The following is a 24337-nucleotide window of genomic DNA, read 5'->3' on the forward strand; positions in this document are numbered from 1 at the left end:
ACTGGGAACATAGCTGTGTAGAATGTTTTTTACGGCTGGATAGGCAGATGAATGCTGGATCATTTTATAGGTGGTTAGAAGTTGTGTCTATGTTAGTTGATGTGATAGTTCTCACCAATTTAGGCTTTTCAGTGCTATACAGTGTTAGGGCAGCCGCGGTGGTGCAGCAGTTAGCGTTGCCACCTCACAGCAAGAGGTTCTCTGGTTTGATCCTCGGCCGGGGTGCCTTCTGTGTGGAGCCTGCATGTCCTCCCTGTGGTCACGTAGGTTTCCTCTGGGTGCTCCAGTTTCCTTACAAAGACATTCTGTAGGTGGATTGGACACTCTAAATTGCCCCTATGTGTGAGTGCATGCATGTGTGTGCCTTCTGTGGAAGGTTGGTCACTGGGCTGGCAACTTGACACCATAAAACTCCACTGCCAATCATGAGTGGACAGATGATCCGCTGTGGCGACGCCTAACTGGGAAAAGCTGAAAGAAGAAGAAATGCTATACAGTGTTAGGTTCTGAAAGGGTATTTGCTGCAAATGTAACAACTTTATTACAGCATTGTTCAGGTTTTAATTTTTGTGAAGCCTGAAGGTTAGTAAAGAAGGATAAATAAGACTGAGGCGGAGATAAGTAGTGACAAGTGTAGCTTTCGTGGCATCAGTAAGAAACATTTTGGCTCTGTAAAGCATCCCAAGTTTTTGTTCAGTTTTTCTTAAGCAGTTTTGCATATGCAGGTTGAATGTAAGATTATCACCCCTAATACTTTGCTATGAGAAGTGATTTCAATAGTTGTATTATCAAGAGAGAGAAGACTTTAAACTTTGATTTTTCATGAGAGAAAGATTTGGGGAAAAATGTAGTAGTTTCATCTTTTTTGGGTTAAGCATGAGTTGTGAGTTAGGAAGCCATGTTTCAGTGGATGTTAAAGCTTCATGAGTAATTTTTGGAGGTATACCATGTTGTCAGATATGCAAGTGAGAGTGGAATCATCTGCATATTGTATTAGGGGTGGCTGTTGTGCGAAAGTATAGAGGGTGTTGATGAATGTTAAAGAGAAGAGGACCAAGGATAGAGCCTTGTGGTGCACCAGTCATGACTGGGTGATAAGGAGAGGGTGTGGCATGCCATTTTACTGACCAATACCTATTAGACAGGTAGCTTTTAAACCGCAGAAGGAGGGTGGGCTAAGAGAGACCTAGTGAGGACATTTGAAGTAGAAGTTTGCTGTGACAAACTGTGTAAATGGCTTTAGACAAAACTATAAATAAGCAAAGGACTACTTTACCGTTATATATAGCTTTATATTCAGGGCAGTGCTAGTACTACGGGAAGGACAGAAGCCATGTTGTGTACAGGATAGCAGTTCTTCCTGAAAAGATAGTCTAGCAATTGTTTCTGAATACATTTTTCAGGTATTTTGGCGAGGAGAGATAAGATTGCTATAGGTCTAAAGTTATTAATGTCTGTTGAATTTCCTCCTTTGTGCAGTGGGATAATGTGTGACTTTTTCCAGACAGAGGGAATGTGGGATTCATGGATTGCCCTGTTTATAAGGATGGAGACAGGATAGGCAAGGGTATTGGCTGCTGTTTTTAGGTACTCGCTTTGAATGTCATCACCTGAAGAAGAGCATGGTTTAAGTTTGTTTAACAGTCGTTTTATATAGGATGTGGGTACTGGTTTGAAGGTGAAGGTGGATGTGGTGATATGTGGCTGGTGAGCAGGGTTGAGATTGGATGTTGAGGAATCTTTGGTTAGAGATGTACATCTCAACTTCTTAGAGCGAGAAATATGGACAAAGCCTCAAGTAATGGGTGGGGACAAAGGCCAAAAACTAGGCATAATTTTAAGTATTGCTCTTACAAACTAAGAAACTTGACAGAATAAGAGGCTTTGCATTCGTATTAAATTTATAAATGATATGAAGTTACAAACTGACATTTCTGTCATTATTTTCTTTATTCATGCCTCAATAATTCGCCATAAAACCACAATGTTTGAAGAAATAGATCAAAATATGAGGCAAAAGTCTGGGCAGTTGACAGGTATGTTATACTATCTGTTAAGTAAGTGTTGAACTGTATCGCAGTTTTGAGTGGTGAGTTATCGGGAGAGGGGTTTGCATTTAATGTTTGGCTGGGATATAATATTTTTTAAGGTTGTGTTTAATATTATTCTGAATGTTATTACAATATAGTTTTTTGTCTTCATTTATTTGCTTTTTCGTATAATTGCAAAGCTTTCTGAAGTTTCAGGATATTGAGGTGTTTTATATGTTTTCGTTCTTTCCCTGCATTTTCTCTGTCCTACATTAGATTTATACTCTTTTTGGGCAGCCAAATTGTATTATTTGTTTTCAGTCTCTTCCTTCTAGGAGGTACAAGGCTAATTACTATATTTAGAAATGCGGTACTGAATTCAATTACAGCATCGTCCAAGGGGAGGGTTTTTAGGAAGTTGCGGTAAATAGGTGATAGTGTAGTATGAACATTTATGGGTTACATTTGGAAAGGTTGCATGCTGTTTTATAGATATGCTGTTTAACCAGATGTGTGAGATGTCTACTCGTATATATTGGGAGATGATGACTGAGAGAGTCTGACATTGTACCTGTGGTAGAGTATTTGCTAGGTTTTGATATTCAGATCCAGGCTAATAGAGAATTTGACGTCTTGTCATAATGTTTGAGGCTATTAGTTAGTTGTATGAAACCATATACGTTCTCGCTAGATATAGGGGAATTAGAGTTTTTGTCCTACCAATTGATATATCATGTAGTAATATTTTTATTTTTTTCTTGTGGAAATGTTATGGATATCCAACGTAGGATATCTTCCAGCTGTTTTGTTATCAGGAAGGATACAAAGGAACTGATACATATTTGCTTATAATTCTTTATTATGAGTTATTGTGCGTTGATTAATCAACATATGATTATGCTAAACTGTAAGTCCTAAATCTTGGGAGGTCACAGGATTAAAATGGTAGCTCTCATAATGTTGTAAAAGCTATTTTTTTTGCAGAGGCAATGGCCCCACCCTGCCCCATATCCCTCTGTCCATGGGTGATCTCCCATCTCACATGCCTCTGATCTTTACATATGCTGACTCAAGAGGCTATACAAATTCAGAGAAAAGGGCAGCAGTGGAAAAAAAAACATACAGCTCGCCTTCTCCCTCTTCTCTGAGTTTAACATCGCATTAACAAGCTCAGCGTCTGTAACAAAGCCAGTACTGATGAATGGAGACATCAATAACAGCAAACAGATTTATAACAGGAAAAAGATTTTGATGCTTCAATGCGTCGATACATGATGCAGCAACATGTGGCAAAGCATAGGTTTGCCAATAGAATCATTACACCTGAATCTCAAACTATTATACCGCAACTATATAGGCGACATTATTGCAACATATGCATATCACCCCTGTTTTTATTTTAGTATGTTGTGCTTTACAGAAACAAAAAGAAATATGGTAACTACTTGTGGAGCATTTTCCTGAAGAAGATTCTGTTGAATGTTATTTCTTTAGCAAAATAGAAAAAGTAATATTTAATAAAAGCAAACCCACACAAAATCAGAATGCCTTACACAAAGGAAGACATCATGACACGTAACCCCACCTGCTATTTATCCCAAACTCCAGGGATTATAGCAGCATGGAGAAAGCACTTGCTTTTCAATCATTCTGCTATTCTGCTCATTTTTATTCATATGAATAGTATGTAAAACAAAATCGACAGAAAGAAATGTAAGACCACTTAAATAACTATGTTGGCTGGGTGACTACATTTAAATGAAACATTAACATGTTTTTAAATCAAGGGATTTCTATTATTTCTCAGTGCCCTAAATATCTGAATAAATTCAAAATGTATTTCTGAAAATGTAGGGTTACTGAGTCCAACTAGAAAGCCTCTACATGCTAGGGAGAATTATAGAAATAATGACTGCAAATCATTTTTTGACATCAATTTATTTTTATCAAGTGTTAACTAAACATTTGCCAAAGTTTAAACATTCTTATAAACCAGCAGCAGAAGGTTTCTTTTAATTGAGTGAGACAGTACAGAAAGGATGCAAGGTAAGTTCTAATTCCTTGACCTAAATATTCAACAGACCTCACCTTACTCAGTGATTTCTGCATAAGTGGAATTTAGAAGTATCTGGATGACATTAGCACTACTGCAGGCGCTTGAGTATATGATGAGATGGGTGGTACTTCTGGCACCTGTGGAATGGCAGACGAGTATCTTCTGTCAATTAATGGATTATGGGTCTTATATTCAGTCGATTCTTTCTCTTCTAACTTTCTTCTGCACCTACTGTACCAGCAGTCCACAAGAGAAAGTGGGAAAGTGACATCCAGCCATAATGTTCACAATAAAATGATTTTACAGTTTTGCAAATATCTTCTAACTCAGTTTCCATCAAAACTGTAAGCATTTTTGGAAGTGTTTTGAAATAAAAGACAATAGTTGTGGACTTGACTATTCTACAACACTAAACAATACAACTTAAAACAAGACGACAGTTCATGCCTATCATCTATTTCAAATGAGGAGTGAAAAACATTTTTAACTATTTGACTGCAAAACAGGTCACAATGTTGTGCAAATATAAGTTCAAGGGAATATTTTTAAAACAAAAATCTTAACAAATTGTACAGTTATTGTTTTCCTACTGCATTTTTATAAATAGATTAGTTTTCGGAGCACTGAAAACAGTTTTGCATTTAATTTCTTGGTATTTTGCTCAACAATAATTATTTTAGAGATGCCCCTTAGCTGCACCAATGGTGTATATGTTTCAGTACGTGGTTCAGATATTTGCAAACCTGCTGAGTGGAAGAGGAATGCAAATTATCCAAGCATGTTGCATTTCAGGCCTTTTTATGTTGCATTCCTAAAAGCCCATATTCTGAATGACATGCTTACCAAAAGGAGGAAGAATGAAGACACTTTTGCCTGCCATCTTTCCGGTGGCCATTCCATTAAGGATAGCCCAATATATATGTCTACAAGGAACATCAGTGTGTGAACATTTAAACTGTACAAAGTTTACAACAAGGCCCAAAGCTTACACAAGGAAATGGAGGAAGTCAGTAGTAGTTTCATTAAATAATTTTATAACTAAGGAAAATATATTTCCAAGTGTTACATTCTAGCTGAACTGTTGTTTTTTTATTTTGGTAATAAACATGATCTGCTACAAAAAAGTTTGACTCACATTAGCTCATCAGGTTGCAAGAATGAAACTAGTTATGAAAGGAGATCACATTCTTGGATATGAGTATTAGACTGAAGAATTGGGAAGGTATGATATCATTAGGCTACTGATAGTTTGTGCGGCAAATGGGGTTGTTTTTCAAAGTGTGCCATTAAGCATACATGACACCATGACTTTTTACGACACATTTTAAAACATAGCTTTAATAGCTCTCCAGGCACAACATATATTTGCTTACTATGTAGTGGATTTTCCATATACAATGTACTTTGCTTTTATTTCCGTTTGATAGATTAAATGTTTTTTTAAGAACCAGACACACGGAATAAGCACTAACCTCATAAAATACATCTTAATGCATAACAACTTGATGCATTGCAAACAGAAACCTGGGAGGCACGTGAACTTAAATACATATGGGCATTTTGCTGTATGGCAGTCTGTTAAACAGAAAACTTTAAATAAAAGAAGCGATAAGTGGGTTGACCTATGTCAGATAATGCTTCTGATTTACAAAAAAAGATACTAACTTGCCAAAGGAGAAGTAACTACCAATGGCATTCATTAAACACACTGCAGAAAATTACGAACCTGGCATCAGATAAATCCATGCAAAGAAAAAGGTAATCTATAATTAATCGGTGTTCACAGTAGATGCAGCTGAGCTTACAGCAAAGAATGAAGCCTCAGGTTCTAGTGTGTTAGATAAACAGAAAAAAATATATTTGTGTTTAAAATTAATTCGTGGAACAGTGTCATGTTGTTCTAATCAGTGAAATATAAAATTGCATATTTCGACCAGACTCTATCTTAGATATACTTTCATGGTCAAGTATTTTCAAGTGTTAATTTTCAGTAGGTCACACTCACTTCATTCAACAAACAAGGTGTGAGAGTGTATTAATGGAATATTCAGCAAAGCTAATATACTCGTATTGAAATTATTATACAAGGAATGCATTAGTGTTGTGAAGGCAAAAACTGAATTATTATTCTATGTGTGAGAAGGGGCAGAAGCCCATTGCTTTCAACACATGCTAAGGCATGTTTTCCTATTGTAGGATTATTCATTTGCATTAAAATCATTTGCAAATTTCCCTATGATTAATTCATGTAAGCATTGTAAAAGTATGTATTTTTTTTTTCAAATAGATTGCAAACCCACAATTGATACTTCTGTAAATTTCACTATGCAGGGGAAATTAGAGAACTTGAATTCCTTCTGAAATTTAAGTGCTTGGTAGTTGGGTTGATTTACATTTATTGATAAATGATATGCCTGCAGCTTTTCAGCTGAAAACCATTTTAACACACAATTTAATTTTAGGTACTGGAATCCATCTGAACTTTAAACAAACTGTTTTACATGAGAGGTCTCTAATTTAGTTCAAAATGAGACTGGAAACATGACTCTGGATTTGTAATCCTGGCTGGTATTTTGCTGAAGTCACAGCAGTGAGCATTATGCCCTGAAGTCATGCGTTTCTCTGATGTCAATCATGTGCAAGACTAAAACAAACACATGGCACAGTTCGACTCGCTTTACCTTTCTCTCTGTGAGCTAAAAGTTTCAAAGCCCAGTTAACATTCCTATGGAGTGCAGACATTATATTAAATGTAAATGAAAGCTTTGTTTGATAGTTTATTAGGGTTCACTCATAGTTTGTAAATGCTTTCTCAAGTCTACTGTGCTCATATTTTAAAGTAGAAGAGAAACATTGTGGTTTTCATTCAAAAAGCTATTACTTTTTTTTTTTAATTCAGAACTTTTACTTGGCAGCCTAACAACTCTGAAAAAACATTGCAATTATACTTCCTAATGTCATACACTGGATCAGTATAACCCAATCTGCTAATTTACAGTAGCCTTCAATAGGGTTAGCAACTATATGAATAACCTACTTATCTCTACTCTGCCTTCCACTTCTGAAGACAAGGCTAGCCCAGACCTTATCTCATGATATTCTGCTGGTCAAAAGAAGGCAAGCAGCACATTTGTGAGTGTGTGTGTGTGTGTGTGTGTGTGTGTGTGTGTGTGTGTGTGTGTGTGTGTGTGTGTGTGTGTGTGTGTGTGCATGTTTGTCTGTATGTCTGAGTGGTGTGTGTACTCATGTGGATAGGTGTGGATGTGTGTGCTTTTGTGGATACATGTGAGTTTGAGTCTGTGTGTGTGTGTGTGTGTGTGTGTGTGTGTGTGTGTGTGTGTGTGTGTGTGTGTGTCTATGTGTGTGTGTGTGTGTGTGTGTGTGTGTGTGTGTGTGGTATGTGTGCACATGTCTGAGTTTGTGTGTCTATGTGAATCTCTGTTTCAAAGCACGGATATAGGAAATTTACAAAATAGACGTTCAAATCTGTGTTCATGAAGACAGAGTTGTGTGGTATGTTTGTGTTAGTGTGTGTGTGTGTGTGTGTGTGTGTGTGTGTGTGTATGTTTCTCTGTATGTCTGAGTGGTGTGTGTACTCATGTGGATAGGTGTGGATGTGTGTGCTTTTGTGGATACATGTGAGTTTGAGTCTGTGTGTGTGTGTGTGTGTGTGTGTGTGTGTGTGTGTGTGTGTGTGTGTGTGTGTGGTATGTGTGCACATGTCTGAGTTTGTGTGTCTATGAGAATCTCTGTTTCAAAGCACAGATATAGGAAATTTACAAAATAGACGTTCAAATCTGTGTTCATGAAAACAGAGTTGTGTGGTATGTTTGTGTGTGTGTGTGTGTGTGTGTGTGTGTGTGTGTGTGTGTGTGTGTGTGTGTGTGTGTGCGTGTGTGTGTGAGTGTCTATGTATCTATGTTTTTGTGATTGTGGCTACACATGAATGTGTATTTGTGTAAAATAAATGTATACATTTTGTTCTCATTTGCAAAAGTCCATGTTTAGGACTTCTTTTCTGAATTATTCCTAAATTATAGGACTTAGGCATGTATTTTCTGGGGAGCACTGTATCCTTATCTGTACTAGTCTTTCCTGATGTTTTGCAGGAAGTTTAACAAGATTCTTTCTTCCCCACAACAATATGTACCTTTTTAACATAGGCAAGCTGGTTATACCAATATTATTTAAAAGCAACACAAGCCTTAAAAGCTGTAATACAAATCACTTCAATGGACACACTCTCACACACACACACACACACACACACACACACACACACACACACACACACACACACACACACACACACACACACAAACACACACTTCCTTACAAACGTTTAATACTTCTTGCTCGGATGGATAATCTGTGCACAGTAAAGCATGGTATAACTGTGCATTTCCCTTATAGAGACTTCCCCATACCACTACCTAGCAACATACACTTATGCATTTTCTCCACTCATCATTAGCATAACTTACACAGTGCACTACTACTTCTAACTGGCAAGAGCAGTCCATTGGTCTTAGGCTTCAGCTCTTGACATCGATATTTAACCATGCGGAACAAGAAAACACTAAACCACTAAATGGATTCATCAAGTAATAAACAAAAATAATGCACCATGAGCTGCAGTGTTATGGAGCTAAGTTTAATAAAAACACAGAAATGCAAAAATACAACCCGACGACTAACAATTCGAGCATCCGCAACTGTGTATTAAAGGAGCCCAAGCTGTTACCACTCTGTGGTTGAACAGTAAATTTAAAGGTAGGGGTTAAAAGCACATTATTTAAATCTGTTGGCAAAGTTTTGTCAGGGTTTCCCAGCATTTGCTCGTTGTTATACAACCTTGCCGTTCTATCATTAACCATGGAATTATGGAGCAGAGGTGTGTGCAAAGTCAATAAATCCATCTGGGTAGATGTGGACAGAAGAGCTAAAGAGCTGAAGTCTCTCCTTGCAGATATCGCTCAACTGTACAGATGTTCATAGACAGTCCAGATTTTTCCTCATATTTTTGGTCCATTTTTAAAAAAAAATGTGGTTTTCTGGCAAATTAGTGGCAAATCATTATGATTGAAATTAAAAAAAAAAATGACAGGCATTTGATTTTCAGACTTCATACCATCCAGAAAATTCATGTTAATGTAAAACCTGTTATTCTATCAAACTTCTAAGTTTGTAAGAGCAATATTTATACATTGTTCCTATTTTTGGGCCTTTGTCCCACTTTTATTTATAGCTTTGTCCAGATTTCTTGCTCTAAAAGGTTGAGAGGTATGACAGTCAATTGTTGAATTGTGTTAATTGCCCCAGTAATGTTTCCATAACACCCGGACTGTGGTTTGTTTGACAGAACTGTTTCACTGTTTCACTGTTTTTGTTATGGAAACGTGTGCATGTCTGAGTCCATGTTTCTATGTGAGTCTGTTTCAAAGCACAGATGTAGGAAATTTACAAAATAATGACATGTTTAAGGCAGAAAAGTGTGTGTGTGTGTGTGTGTGTGTGTGTGTGCACGCACGCATCTGAAATTTAAAAAATAATGGCATCTTTAAGGCAAATTCTAATGCCTTAAACATGCCTTGGACCAGCTCATTCAGACTCCCACTAGAGGAAGTAACATCCTTGGCCTGGTTATTACTAACATGGGTGACCATTGCTCTACACCAATAGTCAATCCCTCCCTGGTCAGATCCATCCATAAACTAATCACAATGGAAATCCACATCTCATCCACACACCCCGCAATGGTAACCACTTTGAGAAACTTCTCTAAAGCTGACCATGGACTCCTAAAAACAGATATGGCTAACTTCATGGCACCAATGCCAATGGAAAATAGCTGTATGGCTGTCAAAGCATACACCAATGCACTATATGAACATGTACATAAATGCAAGGAACTAGCCATACCCAACAGAACCAAGACACTCCTCCAAAAAAGGAAACCAGTCTGGTGGTCCTCTGCCATTAATAAACTCTACAACAGAAGGAGGAAACTGTCGCAGAAAAAGGTGAAGTCCCAAGACTGGAAAAACTCCCTTATTAGCTTCAACAAAAAGGTGAAATCCCTCATCAAATCCTCTAAAGCCAGCAATGAAGGCAGAATTGCAGCAGACACTAAAAATAATCACAAAGGCTTCTACAGTTATATCAAGAACCTCCATGGCAATACCCATATTTGCTCTGAGTTACTGTACAATGGCACCTCCTATACTGAGCCAACAGATATTCCCAACATACTGGTTGACAGATTCAGCACCAACTTTACCCCTCTCTCCTAGCCTAAAGGGCCAATCACAATACCGGAAGAATGCCAGGCACCCAGCATTACTGCAGCACAGGTTAAAGCTGCATTGTCCAAGGCCAAGAATACAGCTTCTATGGGACTTAATAATATCCCTGGCTGTGATCTATATGAACTACAAAGTGAACTGGCACCACATCTATGTGCCCTGTTCAGTCACAGCCTCAGCTCAGGCTTTGTCCCTCCTGAATGGCGCACTGCTGCATTCATCCCTCTCCATAAAGGAGGAGCAACTACAGACGCTGGGAATTATCACCCCATTAGTCTGGTGAGTCTGATATGTAAAGCTGTGGAGTGCATCATCATGGACCTGATTAACAAGGATATAAGAAATCTCCAAACTCTAGACCCTACGCAATTTGGCTTTGTGAAAGGGAGATCATGTCTGCTCAACCTGGTTGACTTCTTTGAGTCAGTCCCCAGGGCTATGGATGAAGGTAAGGCAGTGCATACAGCCTACCTCAATCTGGCCAAGGCCTTTGATACCATTCCTCACTCAGGAATTATTAATAAACTCACCAAAATAGGCAACAGCCCCTATATCACTAGGTGGGTTGCAAACTGGCTCACAAATGGAACACACAGTGTGAAAGTAGCGGACTCCAAGTCAGACTGCCAACCAGTCATGAGTGGAGTCCCACAGGGATTGGTCCTGGGTCCTCTCCTATTCAGCATCTACTTCACAGAAGTCCAGGCCAACACAAAGGGACTCTGAATGACCAAGTTCACAGATGACTGCAAGCTGGGAGCCATTATTAACTCCCCAAGTGATGTAGACATCCTACAGAAAGGCCTCACTGAGACCAATGACTGGTGTCGAAACCATGGCCTCAAGCTTAATGCCAAAAAATGTGTCGTCATCCCGTTTGGTAAAAACTCAGTTCCCACTAATTACCACATTGATGGGAGCCCACTGAACACTGAAGGTGTTATAAGAGATCTGGGGATGCAGGTTGACAGCAACCTCTCCTTCGACCATCACATTGCCACTGTGGTCAAAAAGCCCTTCTATATAGTACATCTCATTACCAAGGGTTTTAGATCCAGGAAGAAAGAAATCATCATCTCTCTCTACTCACCTCATTAGACCAATCATCGAGTATAATGCCCCATTTGGAATGTGCCTCACTAGACACCTGCAACAGCTGGAGAGGGCACAGAAGTATCTCAAGAAGAGGATCCGAGGCATTAAACACATGTCCTACATGGACAGACTCAAAAGACTCCAGCTAATCTCTGCCTCATATCACCTACTTAGAGGCGATCTCTGCATGACTTACAAGTCATATCTGACCCAGTCCTGAAATTGGGATTTCTTTAGATGTAGCATTTCTAACAGAGCTGGATCAGACATGCCTTTGTAAGTCAAGCAGAGATCACTTCTAAAAAGGTGATATGCAACAGACAATATTTGGAGTTTTTTGAGTCTGTCCATATAGGACAAGTGTTTAAGGCTTAGGATCCTCTTTGTGAGGTACTTTTGTGGCCTCTCCAGTTATTGCAAATGTCTAGTGTGGTACATGCCAAATGGGGCATTATACTCCATGATTGGCCTAATGAGGAAAGAGTAGAGGGAGATAATGACCTCTTTCTTCCTGGATGCAAAACCCTTAGTAATGAGATGTGCTACAAAGGACTTTCTGACCAAAGTGGCAATGTGGTAGTCAAAAGAGAGGTTGCTGTCAACCTGTGTTCCCAGATCTCTTATAACACCTTCTGTGTTGAGTGGACTACCATCGATGTGGTAATTCATGGGAACTGAGTTTTTCCCAAAGCAGATGACAACACATCTTTTGGCATTGAGCTTAGTACCATGCTTCTGACACCAGTCTTTGGTCTCAGTGAGCCCTTCTGTAGGATGTCATCATCACTTGAGGAGTTAATAAAGCTCCCAACTTGCCATCATCTGTAAACTTGGTCATCCAGAGTCCATTTGTGTTGGTCTGGACTTCAGAGAAGTAGATACCAAACAGGAGAGGACCCAGGACCAAACCATGTGGGACTCCACTCATGACTGGTCGACAATCCTACTTGGAAGCAGCTACTTTCACACTGTGGGTTCTATTTGTGAAGCAGTTTGCAATCCACCTAGTGATACAGGGGTTGATGCCTAGCTTACTAAGTTTTTCTATGATTCCTGAGTGGGGAATAGTATCAAAGGCCTTGGCCAGATCAAGGTAGGTTGTATGAATCACCTTGCCTTCATCCACAGCTCTAGTGACTGACTCAAAGAAGTCAAGCAGGTTGACCAGGCATGATCTACCCTTCACAAAGCCAAGCTGTGTGGGATCCAGAGTTTGGAGATTCCCTATACCCTTGTGTATTAGGTCCATGATGATGTGTTCCATAACTTTGCATATCAGACTTGTCAGGCTAATGGGGCGATAGTTCCTAGGGTCTGTAGTCGCTCTTCCTTTGTCGAAAGGGATGACTGTAGCAGTGTGCCATTCGGTAGGTACAAAGCCTGAGGTGAGGCTGCGATTGAGCATGGCACACAGGTGAGATGCCAGTTCACTCTGTAGTTCATGTAGAACACAGCCAGGGATATTGTCAGGTCCCATAGAAGCTGGATTGCTTGCCTTGGACAGTGATGTTTTAACCTGTGGGTTGCTGGCAATCTACTAGTATTATGATTGGTCATTTGGTGGGAGAGAGAGGGGTAAAGTTGGCACTGAATCTGTTGGCCAGTATATGTTGGCTCGGTATAGGAGGTACCATTGTGCAGTAGCTCAGAGCAAATCTGGGTATTGCCGTGGAGATTCTTTACATAACTATAGAAGACCTTGTGGTTGTCTTTACTATCTGCTACAAGTCTGTTTTCATAGCTAGCTTTATAGGATTTGATGAGGGATCCCAACTTTTTGTTGAGGCTGATAAGGGAGTTTTTCCAGTCTTGGCACTTCACCTTATTCTGCATCAGTTTCCTCCTTCTATTGTATAGTTTGTTTATGGCAGGGGACCATCAGATTGGCTTCCTTTTTTTGGAGGAGAGCATCTTGGTTCTATTGGGTATGGCGAGATTCATGCATTTCTGTATGTGTTTGTACAGTACATTGGTTTATGATTCGGTGGCCATGCAACTATTCTCCATTTGCATGTGTGCCATGAAGTTAGCCACCTCTGCTTTTAGGAGCCCAAAGTTAGCTTTGGAGAAGTTTTTATGGTGGTTACCTTTGCAGGGGGAGTGGGAGGGATGCGGATTTCCAATGTGATTTGTTTGTGATCAGATCTAACCAGGGAGGTGCTGACTATTGGTATAGAGCAATGGTCGCCCATGTTAGTAATGACCAGGTCAAGGATGTTGTTACCTCTAGTGAGGGTAAGAATGAGCTGGTCCAGGGCATTGGAATTAATGAATTCCAGGAAACATTGGGCAAATGTATTGGTAGATGAGCAGTTTTCCCAGTTAATGAAGGGGTAGTTGAAGTCACCCAGTATGAGAGTGTTAGGTTGGACCATAATATTCTCCAGGGTGCTTAGGAACATGGAGTGCGAGTCTTGGGACATGGCTGGGGACCTATAGCAGGCTACGACCTGAATTGCTGTCTTGCCCAATGTTAGCTGCACCTAAAGTATCTCTGATGCATTATGTTGGGCTATCAGTCCAGAAGTGTGCAGATCCTTTATGAATATGGAAACACCACCACCTTTGGAGCTTCGGTCCAAGTTCTGGGGCCGAAAGGTGTGGAATGAGTTATAGCCTGGTAGTGCAGGGGTGCTTTTTGTTGCCTTGAACCAGGTCTCTGTTACAGCACAAATGTCGATGTTCTCCATTTTAAGGAGTGCTTTGAGCGAGTTCATTTTGAGATTTAGACTTCTAGTGTTGAGCAGCATGACCCTCAGATTACATTTGTTTGTAGCTGTTATGGTAGTAATTTGGTCTTTGGAACACTGCCTAAAAAAGGCACTATAGGGGTGGCAAAAGCCTTGGCCATTATCCGGAAGCCTAGGGGTGATAGATGCAGGCCAACTCTGGTAAAGCATCGAGGTCTGTCAATCATGTCATCCCACGCCGACAAATACTGGATCCCTTTAGAATGACATCAGAAACTTAGCCAATTGTTGAAGTCAGTCATTTTCTGCTTGTACTGTGGTATCATTCTGAGTGATGGTAGGTGACTGCTCAGGGCTAGGGTCATGCCTGCCTGGGCTACATAATTCAAGAACTCCTCTATGTCTCTTTTTATGTAGTCCAGGGAGGTACATCTCAGGTCATTCACACCCACATGTACAATGACAGAGTCATATTTGTACCTGTTGTTGAAGGACCTGAGTGCATGCGTTATGTGGTGGATCCTGGCACCTGATAGGCAGCTGACTGTTACTTTCTCCTTATTCAGCCTAGTGAGTGGGACATCAGTGTGCCTCATTATAGAGTCACCTATAACTAGTGTATTGGCATGCTGTTTTGCCTTAGGGGCTTTGGTTTAGTGACACAGGTGGTTGAGTGCATTTCTGCCTTGGATGTTTCTGCTCTTTGGGTAGATTTTTATTGAGAGCCTTCGTGAAGGTGGGTGTGTGGTTTGTGTTTTTATGTGAAGGCAGAGCTGGTGTGTGTTCTGGAGGGCTATGTGTTCCATGTAGTGTGGTGCAAGTGCTGACCATCTCCTCCTGACCAGCTATTCCGGTCTTGGGTGGAGAGTGAGTGGCTTCCAGTTTGGATATATAAGTGCATCTCTCACAAGTCTGAGTGATGGGAGGGTAAGTATAACAAGAGTTTCAGTTTTCTCTCTGTAGCATGTAATATAAAAAATCTTTGCTCAAGCATTCATAGCTTTCATTAGTTCATCTCTTATCTGGGAGAAAAGGTAACTGGGTGTAGTTTCATCTTCTTTATTAAAAGGTAACTGGGTGTAGTTTCATCTTCTTTATTAAAAGGTAACTGGGTGTAGTTTCATCTTCTTTATTAAAAGGTAACTGGGTGTAGTTTCATCTTCTTTATTAAAAGGTAACTGGATGTAGTTTCATCTTCTTTATTAAAAGGTAACTGGGTGTAGTTTCATCTTCTTTATTGAAAGGTAACTGGGTGTAGTTTCATCTTCTTTATTAAAAGGTAACTGGGTGTAGTTTCATCTTCTTTATTAAAAGGTAACTGGGTGTAGTTTCATCTTCTTTATTAAAAGGTAACTGGGTGTAGTTTCATCTTCTTTATTAAAAGGTAACTGGGTGTAGTTTCATCTTTATTTGCACCATCGTGTAACTGACAAACTGCACTCGTTCTCATTTCCTTGCAGAATGAAATCTAAATATTCTTATTGATTAACTTCTTTTTGATAATTGATAATAAATATATAGATCTTTGACTACAATTTTAATAAAGTCTCAATAGAGGTTTAGCAGTCTCGAAAAAACTCGTCAATCCTGGCTTAGTATGTGGGGCAAAAAAATTTTGAATCTCCTTTTGTGCAAACTGATTTTTGCTGGTTTATAATGAGTCCATTAGCTTCAATCACTTTAGTTTATTCCTAAACCAAAGTTGTATTTGCGTATCTATTACTGATTAGGTGATTAGGCATTAGGAAATTATCCATGCATTGAAATACATTCCAGGAACACGTATCTTTTCAAGAACTATGTGCAATACCTAATGGAGGAAAGGTGGGAAGGACTGAAGGCAGATTTAAACAGTCAATTTCTAGAAAAAGGTTTTGATATAATGTATTTATATATATATATATATATATATATATATATATATATATATATATATAGTGTAACTCCTGGAAACATTGTATACAGTGATACTGACCTAACCCTCATGTCACACAATCGCACACATACCTAACCCGCACCCTAACCCTAACTGCCATAACCCGTACTCAATCGCACACTTACCTGAACCCAACCCCCAACTTTCCACCACAGCACTGAAAATACCGAAGCAACAGAAACAGACAACCTAATTCTTTCCCTAGGAAACAATTCGTTTTTCTGTTGCTTCAATATTTTCAGCTTTCGCTGAATAGGGTTTAATATTAAAACATTCGAAGTTTTGAAACTTCGATGTTCTAATATAGACCCGTGATATAAGATATATATATGTTGTAACTCCTGGAAACATTGCATACAGTGATACTGACCATGTGATATAATGTATATATATTGTAATTAATTGCTATGTTAAATTGTTAATCGCTATGTAATCCAATGTAACTACTGTCTGTTTATTTTAACTGTGGAGCTTTTCTTCCCCGGGCCTCCGCTGGAAATGGACCTACGTCCAGTCGGACACTCCCAGTCAACAAATGTAAATAAATAAATAATAAATTATATATATATATATATATATATATATATATATATATATATATATGTGTGTGTGTGTGTGTGTGTGTGTGTGGTGCAACTCCTGGAAACATTGTATACAGTGATACTGACCATGTGGTGTAATGTATATATATGTTGTAACTCCTGGAAACATTGTATACATTGATACTGACCATGTAATATGTATTTATTTATTTATTTATTTAAATTTGTTGACCGGGAGTGTCCGACTGGATGTGGGTCCATTTTCAGCGGAGGCCCGGGGAGAAAAGCTCCACAGTAAAATAAACAGACAGTAGTTACATTGGATTACATAGCGATTAACAATTTAACATAGAAATTTCTTACAACATATTTACAGATGAAGAACATAGTACATCAGTAAACAACTAGAATCTTTATCTGTGAAGTACATAACAGGCATTAACAAATGTAACAATGAGAAGTTCCTGCTGTATAATAAGTACTAGGCCTATGAGCATCTGAGCTTGTTATAATCAAGGTAGTTAGTGGAGTGGAAAGAAAGGTAGTAGTTGGATGGGGTGGGTGATATTAGAGTGGGAGTTGCAAGGGCATAGCCAGCATGTTTTTAGGTATGCTTTTAGTAAAGTTTTGAAGTGGGTGCATGATGGTACGGAGGTAATTGTGGGTGGGAGTGAGTTCCATAATTTGGCTATGGCGCAAGAGAATAGTGCTTCACCAGCAGAGTTATTGGCTTTAGTGATCTGCAAGTGATTTTTGTTGCTGGATCTTAGTGGTCTGGTGGTGCGATAGGGTTGGAGTAGATTCTGGAGGGATGGGACATTTAGTGGATGGTTTACTAGTTTGTGGGCGAGTGAGAGTTGATACCACTGAAGGAGGTGAGGGAGTTCAAGCCAGCCCAGATCAGCAAGTGAGAGACAGTGGTGACTATGGTAGGATGCCCCTGTGGCAAATTTGGCAATTTTGTTGTAGCAGGTCTCTAGCTTGTTTAGATCACATTGCCTTAGGTTGGTATATATTGGAGAGGCATAAAGTAGGGTGGAGATAAGGTGGGAATTTGCTATTGAAATAGTTGCTGCTTTGGTGAGAAATTGTTTATTTCTGTATAATGCTCTTAGTTTTTTGTGGACTTTTTTTATGGTCATGGAAATGTGAATGTCAAATTTTAGTTTATTGTCTATTTCCACTCCTAGCAATTTGGTGTGTTCAGTTGGGTATATAGTGGTGTTGTCTTTTGCTGTGATGTTAAAGTGAGAGTTGTTTTGAGTATGTTTGGTGGGTTGGAAGATGAGTAGTTTAGTTTTTTTGGATTGAGTATTAATTGGGCATCGGATAACCATGTTTCAACAGAGGAAAAGGCTTCCTGTGTGACTTTTTGCAGTTTGGGTAGGGACTGGGCTGAGCAGATGATGGTCGAGTCATCTGCATATTGGATGAGTGTGCCATGTTTGGTGGCAGAGGCTAGATTATTGGTGTAAACAGAGAAGAGTAGGGGTCCAAGGATGTATCCTTGGGGAACCCCTATGGAGACAGGTAGTTGGGGAGATATGTCATTCTGCCATACAACGGATTGTTGGCGGTCAGACAGGTAACTCTGAAACCAGTTGGTGACTGATTGTGAGAAGGATAGGTTATTGAGGACAGAGATAAGTTGTTTGTGTGGGACCATGTCAAATGCTTTAGATAGGTCTAGGAAAGTAGCAGAGGAGAGATAGCCATTGTTTTTATGCTGAAGGATAGTGTTAGTAAAGGAGAGTAAGGCAGTGGTGGTGCTATGGTTTGGTCGGAAACCATGCTGAGTACTGGAAAGGAGGTTGTTAGTAAGGAGGTAGTGTGAGACCTGAGAGTGTATGCATCTCTCTAGTATTTTGGAGAGTGGAGAGGGAATAGCTATGGGGCAGTAATTGGTTAGTTCTGCAGAGGGTCCGCCTTTGTGGAGGGGAATTATATGTGAGACTTTCCACAGTGTGGGAATGCAACTTTCTGACAGAGATCGGTTAATCAAGATGGATACTGGGTAGGCCAGAGCATCAGCTGCGATTTGTAGGTATTCACATGGGAGGTTGTCTGCTGCTAATTTGGTGGGTTTAAGTTTAGTTTAGAGTTTTTTTATGTTGGAGGTAGGTACAGGAGAAAAAGAGAAGGCAGTGGGGAGATTACTAGTTGAAGGTGTGTGCTGGAGGGGAGGGGGGTTGTGTTGTTTAGCTAGTGATAGTATGGTTTGGGTGAAGTGTGTGTTGAATGAGGTAGCAATATTTTCTGAGGAGTGAGGGATGTTAAGAGGAGGGGTACTGACTTTACCTGGGTGGAGGATGGAGTTTATGGAGGACCAGAATTGTTTGGGGCTGTGTTGTGAGGAGTCTAGGGCAGACTGGTAGTATTGGAATTTGTCCTGTTTTATTAGCTTTTTGACTCTATTGCGTAGCTCAAGGAATTTCTGTCTAGCTGAGGGGGTTTTGGTTTTGCGCCAGTGCTCCCAGGCTTTATCCCTGTTTTTCATTTCTGACTTAGTGGTTTTCTGTAACCATGGGGAGGGTTGTGCTTTGGTTCTGGAAAATCTTATGGGGGTATAGTAATTAAGGATGTTCAGGAAGGTAGTATTAAAAAATTCAACTGCGTCATCTAGACTGAGGTACTTTAGAGCATGCCAGTTACATTCTTTGAGGGATGAGATGAATGTGAATGGGTTAAAGTTTATTTTTTTACGTATTTGGCGATAGATGACAGGTTTAGCTTGGTATAGGTATTTTTTGAGCAGGAATGTTGGGGAGTGATCACTGAGGCTATCTGATAAGCAGCCTGTTATATATGACTGGGGGCTCTTTCTGACTAGTATCCAATCCAGGGTAGTGTGCTTGCTGGAGTTTTTATTTATCCTTGTTGGTGACTGGACTAGTTGGGTGAAGCCATGAATGTGTACATGATGGGTTGATGATGATATAAAGTACATGATGGTACATGATGATATAAAGTTTATATATGGTGTAACTCCTGGAAACATTATATACAGTGATACTGACCATGTGATATGATGTACATATATTTACAAAAAATGAAGAACTGACAATAGAGATAGAAGTACAACAAACTATTAAGTAAAAAAACTTCCTGAGCATCTAGTGAAGGACAAAGACATGGAGCGTAACTTCGGTATTTAGCTCTTTCGATCTTTATTGATGTACAGATCTTTTTCAGAATGAAATCTCTTGAATCTTCTGCTCCAATGGAGGTCCGAGGCTTGGCCTCTCTCTCTCCTTCATCTCTGTGGTTTTGGTCTTCTTGCGTTTGTGGCATCTTCTTATCTTCGTGTCTAGGCTGGTTGATCTATATTCTGTGTGGCTTGTGGCAGACTTCAAGCCAGAGTTGCTCTGGGTCTTTTATGTTTTCTGTAGTGTGCTTCGTTGTCGTCTATCATTTTCCTGACATCCTCCTGTGAGTGGTTTTCCAGCTGTGTAAATAGGTTTATCGCTGAGTCCTGGATAAGTTGTTTCATGGATGGTGAGTGGGTATCTCTGTGCAGTAGAAAATTCTCATTTAGTCCTGGAGTTATTTCTGCATTCAGTCTGAATTGCCATTTGAGCTCCCTGACTTCATGTAGGGAGTCTGTGTCTCCGAATAACAGAGCTATTTGTTCAAGTACAAACAATTTTAACCCTGTGAATCCAGTGCAACTAGTACTGTGTTTTCCTAGTGCATTGCCAGGGTTATGGGATCTTACTGCTCCTAGGTGTTCTTTGATGCAGTCTGATAATTTTCTGGTGGTTTTGCCAACGTAAAATGTTGGGCAAGAATCGCATACTGCTGCATAGACCATGGAACTGGTGTGGCAAAAATAAAATCTTTGGAAGCAGATTTTGAGGGAGCAATGTTGGAAAATGAATTCTTGCCCCACCAAGATGTCTTTGCAAGACACACAATTGCTGCAGGTGAGCATCCCTTTGGAGGCTGTGGTTATGCTGCTATTGTCCAAAAGAAGCTGTGAGTCTCTGATCTCGAACAATGCTTGAAGAGTTTTAGTTTTTTTGTAGCAGAAGCTGGGAGATCCTCCCAGGGAGGATTTCAGTTCCTTGTCTGTGGAGATGATGTCCCAGTGTGCAGACATGATTTGTTTGATATTTTCCATATCCCTGCAGATGGGGACTGAGAAGCTATGAGATTTGTCTGCCTTTTGGGAATTAGTAGTACGATAGGTGAACCCATATGTTAGGATGGGTTTAAACTTGTTGTGCTTGTCTTTGGTGACCTCTTGGAGTATCAAGCTCACCAACTGAGCTGGGTAGTGTCTCTCTCGGAACATAAGAGACAAGAACTCGGGCTCCTGTAGGAAGGTGGAGTCATTGCTGATGAGCCTGGACAATCTGATGAATTGGCCATGCATCACATTCTTTTTCATAAAGAATGGGTGCTGGCTTCTGAAGTCCAGGAAATTGTTTCTATAGGTCTCCTTTCTGTAAATGTTGGATACCTGGGAATTATTAGGTCCATCGATCGAGATGAGGGTGTCCAGGAAAGCTATGCTTGAACCAGGACTAAATGAGAATTTGAATGTAAAATGTGCTCTGAAGTGACGTAGATAACCCTCTACAGCTGCTCCTAGCAAACTCCACTGTAAAATTGCACTAAAGCATTGCATCACAAGTTGTTACCTTAATTTAAATATTTGTTTCTCATTGGCCTTAATTAAATGCATTGTAATTAGCTACCGAGCCCAGCTCACATTACCGATTGGCTAATTCCTCCACGTAATTTAAATACATGTACTATTTAAGTGACTTGCCTTGGCACAGTATTTCATTCTGAAGAAGATCTGTACATCAATAAAGATCGATATATATATATATGGTGTAACTCCTGGAAACATTGTATACAGTGATTTTGACCATGTGATATAATGTGTATATATATATATATATATATATATATATATATATATATATATATATATATATATATATATATATATGGATCTACCTGACAACATCGACACTTCATAACACCGACAACGACTTCACCGACACCACATAATCGACAGTTCACAAACACGACACCTCATACACTCGACACATCATAACAACAAACAAAACAAATCCCCTGTCCAAAACCCACACACACAACACAAGCACACCAAAATCCTTACAAACCAACACTAACCCTTACATACACAACTATCTACAACCCTAACCGAAACCCTAACCCTAAGGTCCGTCACTATCGCACACTCACCTAACCCACGCCCTAACCCTAACTCACTTAACCCGCCCCTAACCCAAAAAATATCACTACTGCACCCTTACCTAACCCACGCCCTAACCCTATCTCACTTATCCCACCCCTATCCCTACAGACCGTCAACATCGCACACTTACCTTACTCGCACCCTTACCTAACCCGCGCCCTAACCCTAACTCACTTATCCCACCCCTATCCCTACAGACCGTCAACATCGCATACTTACCTTACTCGCACCCTAACGTCCATCACTACCGCATACTTACACATCCTTTCCCCATCTCAGTGTTCTCAGCATCGGTGTTTTCCTCCGTTGGTCTTCTGACTTGTCAATCTTCTGGCGCCGGTGAAGTCATTGTCGGTGTTATGACGTGTCGATGTTATCAGGTAGATCCATATATATATATATATATATATATATATATATATATATATATATATATATAAATATATATAGATATATATATATATTGTAACTCCTGGAAACATTGTATACAGTGATACTGACCATGTGATATAATGTATATATATGGTGCAACTCCTGGAAACATTGTATACAGTGATACTGACCATGTGGGTCCAACTACCTTGGACTGGATACTTACTAATAACCCTCTTCAAACCTACAATGTAGGGATCCTCCCAGATGATCTAAGTGACCACTCCCTAACCTACTTTATCAGATCTAAAACCAAACCCACTCATTCCAACTTTGCCAGGAGTGTTCGCTGCAAAAAAACAATTTAACCATGATCTATTCCTGACAGAACTTAAACAATGTAATTGGTATCCACTAAAACATCTTCCACTTGATGAAGCAGTAGCCTATTTTAGTACAACTTTCTTATCCATCCTGAACCACCATGCCCCATTACGCTCTATTAGATGCAAAACTAAACCAGCACCCTGGCTCTCAAATACTACTAGGCATAAAATCCATCTGAGAAACAAAGCCTGGGCTTAATGGCGTGCTACTAAAAACCCATTAGATCATTTAATTTTTAAACAACTAAGAAATAATACTAAAACAGCCATAGTGCTAGATAAAAAGAACTTTTACCTCCAAATACAGCAAACCCATCTTAATAAGCCTCAAATGTTTTGGAACAGCATTAACAAACTTCTGCACCCAGGTCAATCTACCTCCCCTAACCCTCTAGGCTCTAACCCAGATAATCCTATTCAAACTGCCAAATCCTTTAATTCATTCTTTACCAACACCATCCAATCTCTTGCTAGCCATCTTTCACCAGACACATCAAATCTGCCTAACTCACCTTTAAATCTTCCTCCATCCTTTCAATTTCAACCAGTGCCTACTTCTACTATATGCTCTCTTCTACTAAAACTGAAACCTTCCACCCTTCTGCTGACCAACTCCCAGCAGAATACCTTCAAATTGATGCCAGACCCATTGCCTACCCCATATCCATTCTTATTAATAGAACCATCAGTGAAGGATACATCCCATCCATCTGGAAAATTTCTTACATTATTCCTCTACACAAAGGTGGGAACTCTAGTGAATACTCTAACTTTCATCCGATAGCCTTACTATCTCCTCTGGCAAAAATTATGGAAAAATGTATCCAGAAGCAACTTCTAAACCACCTTCTCCAAAATAAACTATTGGCAAACTGTCAACACGGTTTTAGACCCTACCACAGTACCACCACTGCCCTGCTATCATTTACAGATTGTATTAACAATAAACGTAACAACGGCCTTCTTTCCTCTGCAATTTTCATTGATTTATCCAAAGCCTTTGACATGGTTCATCATCAGCTGCTCTTGCATATTAATCACTTTCGCTAGACCCATTAGCCATCAACTGGTTCAAATCTTACCTCAATAACAGAAAACAAGCAGTACTTTGGCACAATAATCTTTCTAATCTCTTACCTATCTCCCTGGATGTCCCTCAAGGCTCCATATTAGGCCCTCTCCTATTTTCCATCTATATTAATGATCTTCAGTCAGCAATTCCACATTCTACCTGCATTCAGTATGCTGATGACTCCACTATTATCTGCTCAGCTACTTCTCAAATCAACCTGCAGAACATCACCCAGAATGCATTTAATACTGTTGAACAATGGTTTACAAAACATTGCCTCCTTCTAAATCCAAAGAAAACTAAACTTCTACTCTTCTCCCCAACCCGTAAGTCCACCCCCATCCATTTTACACTTGCATCTAACGATGGTACGGTTATCTCTCCAGACCTCACTACCAAACTCCTAGGAATAACCATAGACAACAACCTCAATTTTGACACACATATTAACAGTACAATAAAAACGATCAAAAAGAAACTTGGATCCCTCTGTAGAATCAAACCCTTTCTTACTCCAACAGCCAGGACTGCTATAGCCAGAACACATCTCATCTCTACGTTGCTCTATGTCTCACCCATTTATACAAACCTTTCTAAAGCCAACATTAACAAGCTGACTG

Source organism: Protopterus annectens, chromosome 6.part0, assembly GCF_019279795.1.
Source record: "Protopterus annectens isolate FY-2018-M chromosome 6.part0, PAN1.0, whole genome shotgun sequence".
NCBI lineage: Eukaryota > Metazoa > Chordata > Ceratodontiformes > Protopteridae > Protopterus > Protopterus annectens.